Below are 14,174 nucleotides of genomic sequence, written 5' to 3' on the forward strand. Positions count from 1 at the left end.
GTCAATAAAAATGGCTTCGTCTGACGATCTGCAAGTTTTGCAGAGCGTCAGCTGTTATTGTGGGGTTTGATGTCCCGAATAAGCGGCACAGCAGCTATAACAGATGCCGTAGTGGAGCTCTGAGAATTAATTTAGACCACTTAGGGATCCTTAACGTGCGCTGACATTGGACGCATATTCCCACTGATAAGCATAGTATTTTTGCAGTTAGCAAAGGGAGGAGTCTTTTAAACGCCGCACGGGAGGCCTTGAGGTTAGCAAAGAGAGGAGATTTACACCTCGGCATGTTTAGAAGAGGGAATTCGTTTCCGTTGCCAACAGTATATTTTAGCGACGGAAATCTATCCCAGGGCTTGGGCTGAATACCCTGGCCCTAAAATTGAGTGCATTATAGATAATATTCAACCCAAATGGGAGTTTAAATGGTTGGCGTCACCCTTTAAACTCCTTATGTGGAAGCATTTACGCCATCAATATGAAGTACGATTGTGCTCAATAACCTATTTTACTCCCTGCACTGAATATGGAGCATAAAGAAGGATTCTCCACGTTTTAACTCCCATTTCGAAATGGAGTTTCTTGGTCTAAGTGCTCTCCAAGTCCCACAGTGGAGTAAATAAAAGCACCATTTTGCGCCGTCCGCACGGTCACCTATGGCGTCTCGTCTGTTTCCGGTCAGTCGTGTGGTAATGGTGGCGAGTTACGTTCTCTTGGTTACCATCGTCGATGGATCATTGCTCGCTTCCACTGCTCCACAGGTGCCTGCCTTGGTACAAGATGTCAGCTCGTCACCGTTTCCCGCATCAATCAGCTACGTTAAACTGCTCCTCTGATGCGTCCAGCGCGCTTCAATCATACCTGAGCTTCCTTTGTTACTGTCGCGCCCCCGTTATAGTCCCCGTCTAGGCCTAATTCTCAGTTTTTCGGTGTGATTCGCGCGGTGCATTGCAGCAGCTGCAGTTGCAGCAGCTGTGTTGCATCAACAAGGAAACTGCGCTAAAACAGAGTTTCAACGCCGAGCTCGGTGGTGGTCTTATTTTCAACTTATCCTGCTCTGGCTTTTAGTTTTCTTGGTCATGCACTAGTGAACTAGTGGGTGACCATGAAAACTACTCTGAGATCTCTTTTTAGCTCCGAAATATTGATTCCAAGTTTACATCGCCTTATATACGATAACTCGCAACCAAACGAGCTCGGAAAACATAAGCAGACGACTACTGCCGCCTCCGCCGTCACTGGGCTTGCAGACGGAGAAAAGAACGCCTCACGCTCTCTCACTTTTGAGCAGCGCAAGCAGAATTGTCCAGGGTGGATTGCCGGTTGTTGTAAGAATTAGCCTGAATGAGGATGTACAAACATGTCGCCATTTTGTGGGTACTAGAAATTTTACTCCTTCGTACTCCTAAATGCATCTCTTGTAGAAGAGAGGAGCAAATAAAATACTCCATCTATATGGAGAAAATAAGACCTCTTTTCGGGTGTGCGCTAGAGGAAAAGCCATTTGCTCCCACATATTAAATTCACAAAGCGCCCCGGGAAACGCGGCCCATATATGCAACTCCAGTTATCGGCAGCTTGCCTGCTGTGAAGCGACGTTGTTGTGTCGCCCGTGATTCGTAGTGACCTTTACGGACGCTTATTCTTATCTAACCGAGATGGCCGACTCTCCAGCGTGCGAACATCAAGTGCGAGGAAACGATATTACACGTACACCTACTTCGGCACTGCTTCCGTTTTGACATCGAACAACTCTCTCAGGGCAGCTGGCAATGCGCCGTTTTGGGCACGTCCCCTAAAGCGGCGACTCCACAGAGACCTGCGAGGCGTATGAACGAGCGCCTGTGCGTCTGCAACGCCAATCAGCGCATGCGTCTCCATGTTTACGGTGATAGCTTGTTCCCCCGTCTCGAGCCGCCTGAAATAATTCCAAGCCGTGAAGAAAAAAGTTTTGGGGGACAACTTCAAGCCACGAAGGGTCGGGGAGAATCTTAGTGGTTACAGCGTTCGGCTATTGAGCCCGGCGACGAGGGTTCGAACCCGGCCATGGCAGCCGTGTTTCGATGGAGGCGGAAACGCATAAGACACCTCTGTACAGTGCGATGTCAGCTTACGTCCGAGAATCCGGAGCCACTCTGGTGTCGTCCTCCTTCAACTTATGCACACGGCGCGGTTCGTGCACATGTACACCGAAACACAAATACTGCACATTCCCTTTTCCGACAACAATTATACTAAAATGCCATGGCTTGCGCGCTCGTCTATAGACCTTTTCACGAACTATCATCATCAGTCTGACTACGCCCACTGCAGGGCAAAGCTAAATCATAGCTCCTCCGTGTTTAGAGCACAGCCCAGTGACCAATATGACAGCGCGCGCCCTTCGATATATCTTTTTGAAAATGCCTTCAAGGACGTTCCTAAAGGGGCTCTGAAACGGCATCTCAACAAAGGTTCAGTATTCCTAGCATGTTGAAGGACGCCGCTTCACGAATATTCTCCAGCAAAAAAATTGGCTGTGGCTTAGCTAAGGTTAAGTCTGGATATCTTGAAGCGAAGAGCTGCAGCAAGGGGGAGGAGGAGCCGCGCGTGTAGTGAATACGGTGCTGTCTTAGAAGGTTGCTTTAGAGACATGTACTGTGGCGTGCATTCCTCTCCGGTGTACACCAAGATATGAGAGACAGGCATTTGATTTTTTTAAAAGCAATTTTCAGTTCATTTTCCTTAAGGCCCTTACGGTGCGGTTCGGGTATCGAGATATGAGAGAGACAGGCTTCGTTTCCTTTCCTTAAAAACCAATTTTCTTTTCATTTTCCTTCCCTTACGGCGCGGTTCGGGTGTCCACCATGACGTCACGCAGTTCGCGCATGCGCACCTGTGGCTTTTTCTGACAACGGGGCCCACGCTAGCCTCGGTGTTGTCTAGCCTAGTGAAGCTTTTCGCTTCAAAATTTTTAAATGCGTTTAGTAGAAGCTGAGTTATCCGCAGTCAAAATTTAAATTTCAGCTTCTTCGCGCCTTTCCTTCTCCTCTCGTCACTTTCTGCACGCTCAAAGGTCGGTTAATGTGGTTTTTGAGGAAAGGAAATGGCGCAGTAACTGTCTTGGGTACCGCCGCGGTGGCTCAGTGGTAAGGCGCTCGTCTACCGAGCCGGAGTACCCGGGTTCGAACCCGACCGCGGCGTTTCGATGGAGCGCGCGAAACGCAAGAGGCGCCTGTGTGCTGAGCGATGTCAGTGCACGTTAAAGATCCCCAGGTGGTCGAAATTATTCCGGAGACCTCCACTACGGCACCTCTTTCTCCTTTCACTCCCACCTTCCTCCCTTCCCTCACGGCGCGGTTCAGGTGTCCGCCGAGATATGTGAGACGGATACTGCGCCATTTCCTTTCCTCAAAAACCAATTTACCAATTTATTTATTTATCTTGGTGGACACGTCAACCGCGCCGTCAGGGAAGGAAGGCGAGAGTGAAAGAGATAAAGAGGCGCCGTAGTGGATCTTCAGAGGTCGGCGCTCCTCCGCCGGCCCCAGCGCCGACGCCCGCGGGAATTTTCCTGGAGGCGGAGCTTCCTAACCCACCGAGGCGACGCTGCTTACTGGCCGCGGTAGCTGCGTGACGCCTGAAAGAATCTAACCAATAGCCATCTCTGAACGGAATTACGCAGAAGCGTGCGACGGAGGAGGACGCGGCATAAAAAAATTGGCAGAAGCTTTGCTTGGTTAAGCCCGGCAAGTTGCGAAAGCAATAGCCCTGGATGCGCCTGGTTTGCCTGGTGGTGTGTCTTGGTAGTGCTCTTAGTAAAGCTTATTTATGAAAGTTTTGCCCATTTGTTTTACATGACATTATACTCACCACACGAGGGCCCCCACGTGCTGGGAGATTTATGCGCGCCTCGATCGCCATAACGAGCGGCTGACTCTAACGGATGATTGTCTAGAAGCTTCCCTCTTCTTTCACTCCCACTTCCTCCCTTCCTGTACGGTGCGGTTCGGGGGTCCACCGAGATGAGAGAGAATTTCTTTTCCTCAAAAAGCGTTGCGTTCAAAGGGCAAGGCATCGCGCCGAACGGGTGGTGGCGTTCCTCCCTTCCTGTGGTTCGGGTGTCCACCGAGATGACAGAGAATTACTGTGCTATGCCTTGCCCTTTGAACGCACCGCTTTTTGAGGAAAGGAAATTCTCTGTCATCTCGGTGGACACCCGATGGATGGATGGATAGGAGCGCCCCCTTTGAAACGGGGGTGGTGGCAATTGCCACCATGCTCAGCTTTTATTTCTTTATTGTTTTTTTTTGTTTACTGTATTGGCAATTCTCATTAAGATTCGCCATCACCTTTACCTACGGTTTCCTACAATTCTAACCTTATGCCACATCTCTGCTTTTCAGCCACCAATCCTCCAATCGCTTTTTGCTGACTTCCACTGCAGATTTATTTACATGACCATTGTTATCTTTAAACCCTAGGGCCTCAGAAAGAGTGACTGTGCCTGCATCGACATCCGGATGGATACCATCACATTTGATTATGAGGTGTTCAATTGTTTCCACATATCTACCACACACTGCACATGTGTCATCTTCGTTAAATTTCTTTTTGTAGCTGCGCGTTCTAAGACACCCTGATGTAGATTCAAAAAGTAGGGTACTGCCTCTTGAGTTATCATAGAAAAATTCTTTCCGACCGCTAAGCGCGCCGCGCGTGGCAGGAGTTAGGCCGCGCTTGGTAGCTACCGGCCTCGCTACGCGACGGGCTGAAAGTGCAAGCAGTATTGCTTTCGCAATAAAAAGCAGCCGGGAAGGACTAGCCAACTTTCGCGCACGATTGTGGGTTCTCTGCTGCGTGTAAAGTGTACTATTTGGCTCAGGTGTTCATGACTACAGAATGAAGTGACTAAACGCGTCTATTTACTCAGGTGATTTTTAAGAGCCCCTTTAAATTTACTCACCACGTGGACCCATAAACATGTAACCATGGGGATAAACCTAATTAACCCCTCCGCCTTTAGATAACTTGCACATGACGCCTAGGGCACCATGATGGCTGACCACGCATAGCGTCCACCAAGCTTCCAGGTGGCGATAAGGGGATTAGTACAGTCACCATGTTAGTGGACCAGATGCTACAACTGTGCATCTGGTCCACTAACATGGCGACTAGTGTAACAAGCCATCTCCACATCCTTTGCGAGAAGCATGCCCCTCGCAGATTTGGCGGGCGGCTCCCATGGGCAACCCTGTAACTTCAAAACTAAAAGCTCAGAGGGTGGTGGTGGTGAAAAACTTTATACAGAAAGGGTGACTGGTCCTTATGGGCGGGGTCCTCAGTCCAGGACTCCAATAGCTTCTGCAATCAGCCGCAATCAGTGGGGGGAGGGGGCTGCGCATTCAGTCTCCCTAGCAGACATGCGAAGTGGTTCAAATGTAATCCCATGCACTACAGTTTCCCAGAAGATCTGAAATAGAGGGTGCTGATAAAGTGAGCCCCCTCCCCTCCATTTTTCCGGACATCCGGACTGCCCCGCTCACGCGACCGCGACATTGCGTGCCATGGTTGCTTGCATAGGCGCACCATGCAATCGACGTTACATGAATAAGGTCTACAGTGCTCAGCGCCAGATGGCAGGCAACTAATGAAGGTGTGACTGTTGCCGGAGGTAGAAATGCTTGCAGCTTTGGATGCAGAAATATCTTTATTTCGTACCACTGTGCCATCCAGGAGACGCACATCAGCCGAGCCTGCGAAGCACTGGCTTCCATTCTTGCAAAGCAAACCACGTTGGGTAGTCGCGTAAAATATAACACCACCAATGTCCCGGGAAGTGCAATATTTCACACGTCGCGCACATACGCACACATCCATGCCACTCACACACAGGCACATACACACACAAATATGTGCACTCACAGTTGCATAAGCGCAAGTAGCGTTTCAACACACCCCCTCTAATAATAGTGAAACTACAAACCGCAATGCTTACAGGGGAGTCTATTATGTTTTACCAGTGCCGAAAACACATAGCACATCAATTGGTCTTCACTTGTCACTGTGGGTAGGTATTACTAGTACTGTACCAATGCAAAAATTAAGCATGCTGTAGTTTCAAGCATCCCAATTTTTTGACGGCCTTATCTCAGAAAAGGAAAGTGACATAGTAAACATCAACACAATTAAATTCTAAGCACCCACCCCTAGTCCGACCATTCCCCTCAAATAAAAAAAAAAAAGAGGCAGTGGGGGAGAGGCGCTGGATGTGCTTAAATCGGCATTAATACAGTGTTTCAACTACGGGTGCACATCCTAGAAGAATGACAAAGAGAAAGTAAAAACTCTCAAGTGCACAAAACAATGGGCACCCTCCCAATCCATCCCTTGATATTCAATGAAATCAGTGATGGCATGAACAAAAGATCCAGAAGAGAAGTGTCACTGACTACGCAGCGCAAATATGCCGATAAAAGCTCAGCGACACAAAAAAAAACCCTGCGACAAATGCAGAAGCCAAGGCCTCACGCCTGCATACACCCATCAACACACCAATTCTGTACAAAAAGCATAATTGCTGCTGAATAGCAAAGCAGACAGCTATTTTAGCTATCAGTTGCATATATTGCTGCTAGCAACCATGCAAGGTACAAATTCTCCCCAAAAATGTAGAACTTCTTACAGCAGGTACTTGAATGCATTCTACCAGGCCTTGAATAATGCCATGTGATCTGCTTCGATGCATTTCTGCCACATACAGTGCGTCACAGCTTTGCAGCCGCGTTCTATGCAGAGTGATTCTGAGGGTCTCCAAGGTTGCCAATGGTTCTAGAATGCCCCAATACCCAGGCCTAAGTACTAACTTCTCATATAGGCAAGCATAGTGTATCAGCCAAGTGTGTCGGGCACTTCCGCTACCATGATCAAGCTATTGCTTTCTAAGTAAGCTTTTGCTGTACATCCTGTGTCTCGTGACAACTGCGATGCTGTGCACATTTACAAAATGCATTGCGCGCACACGAAAACGTGGGCACCAGAACTACAACCAACATGAAACTACACACCCACAGCTCCACAATGCCCAACAGTTCAATCCACGTTAAAAAGACAGTTCCCTCGTGGCAAATAATGCATAGCTAAAGATGACTGCAGTGGAACCAAACATAACAAAGAAAGAAGTGCCTTGGAGCAAGACACTTGGGGGGGGGGCAGTGATGTGCCTTGCACACCATTCATCTATGTTCTGCCTTTCGCAATGTTACTGAATCGCTGAATCAATGACTCCAGCTGTCTCAAGCGCAAACTAACCCTGCGCCATGCAAAAGACACAATATTAGCTTGTTTCCACATGATCCGGTCAAACTGGCATGGGCTAGAGCAGATACCAGTAGGACCAATTAAAACTCCACAGTTTTGTGACAGTCCAGACTGCTATGGACTCAGGGACATTCTAGAGCGTAACCACAGCCACATCAATTAAAAGGCAGGAATGTAAACGCAAAACCGTAATACTCTTAAACCTGAAAACCATGCACTGATCTGCAGCATGCTGTAGGATAGACTAAACAAAATCAAATGATGTAAGCAAGTTCAGAGATCGCCTCAAGTTGCAGATCTCTTCTGCGTAGCCATCAAACACAGGGCTTCTCTGCATAGATTTTCGCTTCAGCTTAGTATAGGTTTTAGCACTGTGCAAGCATTTAAGACATTTCCAAGCTCACCAAGGGCTTGACAGAAAAAATCTATACGTCTGTGTTTTTAAGGTATCTTCTACTACAGTTTGCCACCATTTGCCTAACAGGACTGTGCCAGAAAACAAGCAGAATAATAAAAGTTTAAAAGTACTCATATTTGGTACAGACCAGAAAAAAATATTAAAATAAAAAGCAGGGTGTGTGGGGAAGGGACAACAAAAGATGCTTCACCACAAGAACTTAAAAGAAAATGATGAAGGTCGATGAGAATTGCAAACCAAGGAAAGTGCTGATGCAAGCTGTCAGCTCCCTAATGGTACTCGGAAACGATGAAAAGGATGTAAAAAGTGCTTCATGGACAATGTTTCAACTAAACCGCACATAGCTGGCATGCCTGCAGGCAAGCACAGGTACTTACTTTCCTCGTGTGAGGCAGAACAAAAACAATAAGCAGTGAACAATAAGCCGTGAAAGAAAAAGGATGGCAACGCTCAGGGCTAGCAGGGCAGACTGCTCTACAGTCACTGCCAAACTGAGACATAAACATATAAAAGGAAGGCTCACTCCATTTGCAGGCCACGACAGTGTCACAAACAAGATGACTTATGCAGATCCGTTAACATGTGGTGCAACAGGTGACCTGAAATGCAACCATACCTATGGACTTGTCTCCAGAACAGTTTGACCATACCAGTGGCAAAATTCTCTGAGGCCCATGCGTCGAAACCCAGGACCCCTGACTGGTCCATGGCTCTGCGGTTAACTCACTGTAGTGCTGATGGACTCTGAGGTTTGACTGGTCCATGATTCGGAGGTTCTCATTGTAGTGCTGCTAGTGGAAGTTAGGGACACCGTGGACAAAGTAACACTGGCCTAGATCGACTTATTACCACTTTCTAATGACCAAGAGGCCACTTTCTCTGAAAATGGGGCTAGAAAGAGTTAGTGAAATGCCAGAAGACAGGTATAGTCGCCACAGGTTGTTACTGCGACCAAACTGCAGTGATATCAGGTAAGACTTCGTCAAATAAAACCGCAGACAAAAAGTGCCTGAAGATAAAATAACTTCTACATCACTATCATTAAAACATTTTTACTGAAGAAAAAAGAAGACGAAAACTGACCATATAAAAATAAAAAAAAATGAAGCAAACCTATTAACACTCAACAGCATCACCAATGTCATGAGTTCCAAAATAGTCCAATTTTAGTTTCAAATTTCTTAGCCATGAAAGGCCTAGCTATCAGGTCTAATTAAAACCTGATGGACTCCTTCTCCATATCCCTTTAAATAAACTCTCAAGGCAAACAAAAACCAAATTCTCCATATCCCTTTAAACAAACTCTCAAGGCACTCAAAAAACCAAAGCTTGCTGTGTGGCACTCATAGCCTGATCGCACAGGGTATATAACCTTTTATATATTGGCTGTGGGGCATTTTCTGGCTTCGATTCAGATTTTTGTAACAAGTTTGGCTAAATAGCTCCGCTTTCTACAACGCTCATACTGAGTAAAGTGCTTCAAGGCCCCTTTAAATTGCGCCCACTGATATATTTTGGTGCCACTCCTCATGGAAAGCATAAACGGAGGGATGGCTCCACTTCGAGTTATCAGGTGCCTCCACTGTACAAGCCTCAATGGGTGCCTTCTTAATATTGTGCCTACTTCAATATCTGCCGATGGAGAGGTGACCATTCCATATATGCCTCTTCATAATGTGCCATTCTCCACTTAACTATACAGAGGGATGACCTTTCCATATGTTCCAGTTCAATCCTCTAGGTGTCGCCACAGCATGACCACCCCCCAAGGTAATTCCACTTAATCAGCCAGTGTCCACTTATTCACTAATGGAGAGATGCCCTCCATATATTCCACTTTCTGTCACTAGGTGCCACCACTGTGAGACCCTTTATTGGTGCCTCTTCATAATGAAACAGCTGTATCTTACCGGTACTCAATTATAGGGCAGAAACGTGGAGGCTAACGAAAAGGGTCCAGCTTAGTTAAAGGTGCACTGAAGAGGAATCTGAACTCGTCTTTTTTCCGCGGGAACTCGATCTACACGTTCCGAGCATTCTTAGAAACTTCGACTTATTGCCCTGTGTGGCCGATTTCCCCAATTAAAACGAATTAACATCCGGCTCCAGCCTTTAGTTTTTGAATTCTCCCCGTACGGTGGGCGGAGTTGACCAACGCGTGGAGTGCCTTTCAGCCAGCTCCGTGGAGGCTTTGCTTTCGCTTTATTTTGTTTTTTAGGTTTCCGTGAATAAATAGTTTCATTCACAGATAATGAAGCCACAAAATAAGCCTGCAGAAATAAAAATACGCGCGGACTATTTGCCTCTACGGATTACTACGTATTACTCCGCTGGTGGCAGAGCGGCAAGCCGCCACGGGACTGGGTGAAAGGGTGAAAGGCGCTCCACGCGTTGGTCGACTCCGCCCACAGTACGAGGCAGTATTAAAAAAAAAAGGCGGGAGCCGGGCGTTAATTTGATTTAATTGCGGAAATCGGCCACACAGGGCAATAGGTCGAAGTTTTAAGAGTGCTCGGAACGTATAGATTGAGTTCCCGCGGCAAAAAGAAGAGTTCAGATTCCTCTTTACTGCACCTTTAAGGACAACGCAGTGAGCTATGGAAAGAAAAATGATAGGTGTGATGTCAAGAGACTGGAAGTGGGCGGAGTGGGTGAGGGAACATACGCGGGTTAATGACATACTCAAGAGGAAGAAATTGGCTTGGGCAGGGCATGTAATGCGAAGGCAAGATAACCACTGCTCCTTAAGGGTAACGGAGTGGATTCCATGAGAAGGGTAACGTAGCAGGAGGTGGCAGAAAGTTAGGTGAGCGGATGAGATTAGAAGTTTGCGGGGACATGGTGGGCGCAGCTGGCAGAGGACAGGGTTAATTGGAGAGGCCTTTGCCCTGCAGTGGGTGTAGTCAGGCTGATGATGATGATCCAGTTGTCTGCCAGAGGTGAAATGCCCCTTCCATATATCCTTCCTCTACAATGCCAGACAGTCTTCAGACAACAAACAAATTAAACAAACCTACGCCTGAAGCTCTCTTCCAGACTGCGGAAATCGGAGAACAGAAGAGCGCAGCCCAACCAAGTAAAATGGAAAGGTAGTGTTCGTATGGAAAGAATAAATAAAGCACCCCAGCTAAGCTATTTTCACAAGTGGACTTTCGTGCAAGCTTAAGTGTTAGCTTGCAACTTATTTACACTTAATATACGGCGAAATGCGATTCCCTTTGAGGAAACTTAAAAAGACTGGCACTCAGCATATACAGCCCAACAATTACTGCCTCAAAATTGCATTCTTACAATCATTACATTACATTACACTCATAACTTTTAACACCTAATTCTGCTCACAAAATATGCGAAGCTGACAACAATGAGCTAAGAACAAAACTGAAATGAATCACCAAAAGTCAAGCTTTGACTGCCTCTGAAGACCTAGAAGTCTGAACAGCATGCAAATTTATATAATTCCAGTCTTCAGTATGAAAAAAGTAAAAAGAAAAGAAAAGCAATAAAAGAAAAAAGAAATGTCCTTAGAAAGCAGCTTGCATGATTTGTACGCTTTCTGCTACTGACCTGAAGTCCAAGGCAACCCACTGTGGGCTTGTTTTTGCTTTAGGGACAGTCTGACAATGTTCGCTAAAATATGGCAACATCAAAAAAACTCCAGGAGTTTTTGGAAGCGCACATAATTTAACAAAATTTCTACCGTAGGCTCCCCTCTGTCATGATAGTTTCTGCCAAATAACACAGCCATATGACATTTTGTTCTGACCCAAATAACTTTTAAAGCTGGCCATTTTCGTGACATCAGTTCTCGTGATTTCTATGGGCAACACTGTACAACATCACACATATTACTAGCTCATTAGTACCTACTGCGCGTTTGTGGAACAAAAATAGATGGACACGCATTTGGTCGCTTCGGGAATTCCACGAATGGAGCCATTGCTTCCAGTTGCTACTTTAGCAATTCAACAAGCATATGTGAATTTTTCCAACAATATTTGTGACGTCGCTGCATTGCCTTTGACCATGCAGCCAAGTTTCGGTTTTCGCCCCAAAAATATTTTACCAAGTATTAAAAAAACAAAGTGGTGTAAACATAGAGGACTCTAAGGAATGTAACGCAATCCAAACAAAACGTTAAACATAGAAAACACTGCGGCTGCTCTTTAAATTGCATTAGAGCAACGTTTTCTGAAGCAACGATAGCTTCAAAGAGCACGGAAAAAGAAAACAAATCTCAGATCTTTCGCCTTCTATCAGAGTGAACAAGTCACTACGATTTATGCATCTTGCCTTGCCTTGCCATGCATCTTGCCATTTCAAAGCCCAGATGACCCCATCAATCCTTTCACTAGACAATGCCAAGAACCACTGAGAAAGCCTCTCACACATCAGCTTTAAGGCGGGACACTGCCCTAAAGAGTGAACTTTTGAACCGCTTGCGAAACTTGCGAGGCTAGTTTATATCAGCGCTGAGACTATCGCTGCCAAATTTCATCATTCTAGAATAAGCATGAAGCCCGTCATGCAACCTTTATGACAAGGATGACTAAGCTTGCTAACGAAAACTATCGTTCGGGAAATAAGTGGAATTTTCCCAATTTTTCGCATTATGTGGCTTCAGAAATGTCCAGAGCACATAACTGTGGAATTATTTTGCTTAGTTTTGCTATATGTTAAAAGAATGCTGCCATATATAAATGACATTGGTCTTTCATTTCAATCGTTTTGTTAAAGGGACACTGAGGAGAAATTGAAGTTGGCTTGTATCGGCAGAATACCACCTCCTGATTACAAAAACGCCACTCATACAACAAAGCTCTTGTAACGTAGAAAAGAGCAAGAACCAAAATACAGGTATCGCCGCCACAGGCCAAACTCGCAAGTACAAGCATGATGACGTCATAGGACAAAGCAGTGTTGCTGGAACCAATGGTTCTAGCAACTCTAGGACCCAAGAAGCAACAAATCACTGAGGCGCAGCCAATTCATGCGCAAATCTCCTTGATGTCGCCAGATGGCGCCACGTGCCCGGCAGATACCCGCGCGCCTGCAGCATCGGGACCAATCAGTGCCCGCTCACCGACATTAGGGGGGCTCCCGGTATTCCGCTAGCGGTAACAAGGTACACGGTATGCTAAAGGTGTCTATTTTGCGAGAACTTCGTTGACGACTTCGAGAACGAGATCTATCGTAACGCTGGCAAAACGCCAGTGCAAACGTAAGCGAAGCGACTGTAGCGACGGCCGCAATAGACGATAGATGCCTTCAACGTTCGGCCGGCGGTAGCTTTCGTTTCGGGTGCTGCCAGGCCGCGCTGCTTGCAACCAGAAATCACGGAGTCTGTGTTACGTCATGTGCACGTCATGTTTCACGTCACTTAGTCCTGTGTCGTCATAGGAGAATCCCAAGTTTGAATCAGAGCGGCGGGAAAAACTTTTTCAACTTCGAATCCAAATTTCTTAGAAATAAATGCATCTTTTGCTGCCGGCCAAGTGGCAACAAAGCCATGACATGCCGAACTATCGGATTTTGCTATAAAAAAAATATTAATAGTGCTCTCCTCACTGTCCCTTTAAGCTCATTCGTTAGTATTAAAAAAAACGAAAAAAAAAAAAACAGACAAACTGAACGCAGAGTTGTGTTCTTCCTGCCACAGAACTAATATTATCCAGTAATTTTGGAACAATAGTTTTCCTAAGCTGACAATTTAGTGAAAAAACGGGAAATGAGAAAAATGGACCCACAAGATTAAAAATCACCCCACGGTTTTTTTTTTTTTTTTTCTGCACTTCGATGATCAAGAAAGTCCCCCAGCCGAATAATAAAATTTGGCAGAGATGGTCCCAGCAGTGATATAAACCAGCCCCATAAGTTTATCAAAATTGAGCAAGCGGTTGAAAAGTCCACTTTTTATTTATGGGTAGTGTCCCCCCTTAAAAAAAGATAAAACAGGGAAGGGTGGGGGATACTGGAATATGTTAACCTGTATAAACTAAATTAACCTGTGCAAGCTTAAGCTCAATCCAGAGAGTCAGGAAGGCCCCTTTCCTGCTTTACTTGCCAAGATTCAAGAAAGCTTTCTAGAATGAGGTTGTTAAGATTTCGCAAGCCCAATGCCCAGCTTGAATACCAAAGAGTGAATCTCTCTGTCCACTACTAAGCAACCTCCGGATAAGCCGGCGATTAAAGAGTGCACTACCAAATGTTCGTGCAGGAGCCTCGCAGTCCGGGCTCATCCTCAACTCACTGTGGACCATCCTGAACGACCACAGTGGCACCTTTTGTCATCGCACATCATTATCGGTGCCAATATGGAAGCAAACAATGACACAGTCAGTTAAAGAAAATGAAACAAGTCACACACTCATTTCAATTTTGTGTAAAAAAAAAACTAAATGTGCAGCTATGGTACAAGCAGGGCAATGAAAATGACACAGGAAGCAATGACGGACAGATG

At 46.0% G+C, this 14,174-nt stretch overlaps 1 protein-coding gene across 2 annotated transcripts in view; it reads right to left on the reverse strand.

Annotated features, from left to right (window-relative positions):
- The window catches only part of LOC149332560 (MAP/microtubule affinity-regulating kinase 3-like), a 634,516-nt gene that overhangs the window by 222,544 nt on the left and 397,798 nt on the right, over window positions 1-14,174 (reverse strand). The gene's annotated exons all lie outside the window — the stretch shown is intronic.

Source organism: Amblyomma mixtum, chromosome 8, assembly GCF_055824585.1.
Source record: "Amblyomma mixtum isolate Tamu chromosome 8, ASM5582458v1, whole genome shotgun sequence".
Classification (NCBI taxonomy): domain Eukaryota; kingdom Metazoa; phylum Arthropoda; class Arachnida; order Ixodida; family Ixodidae; genus Amblyomma; species Amblyomma mixtum.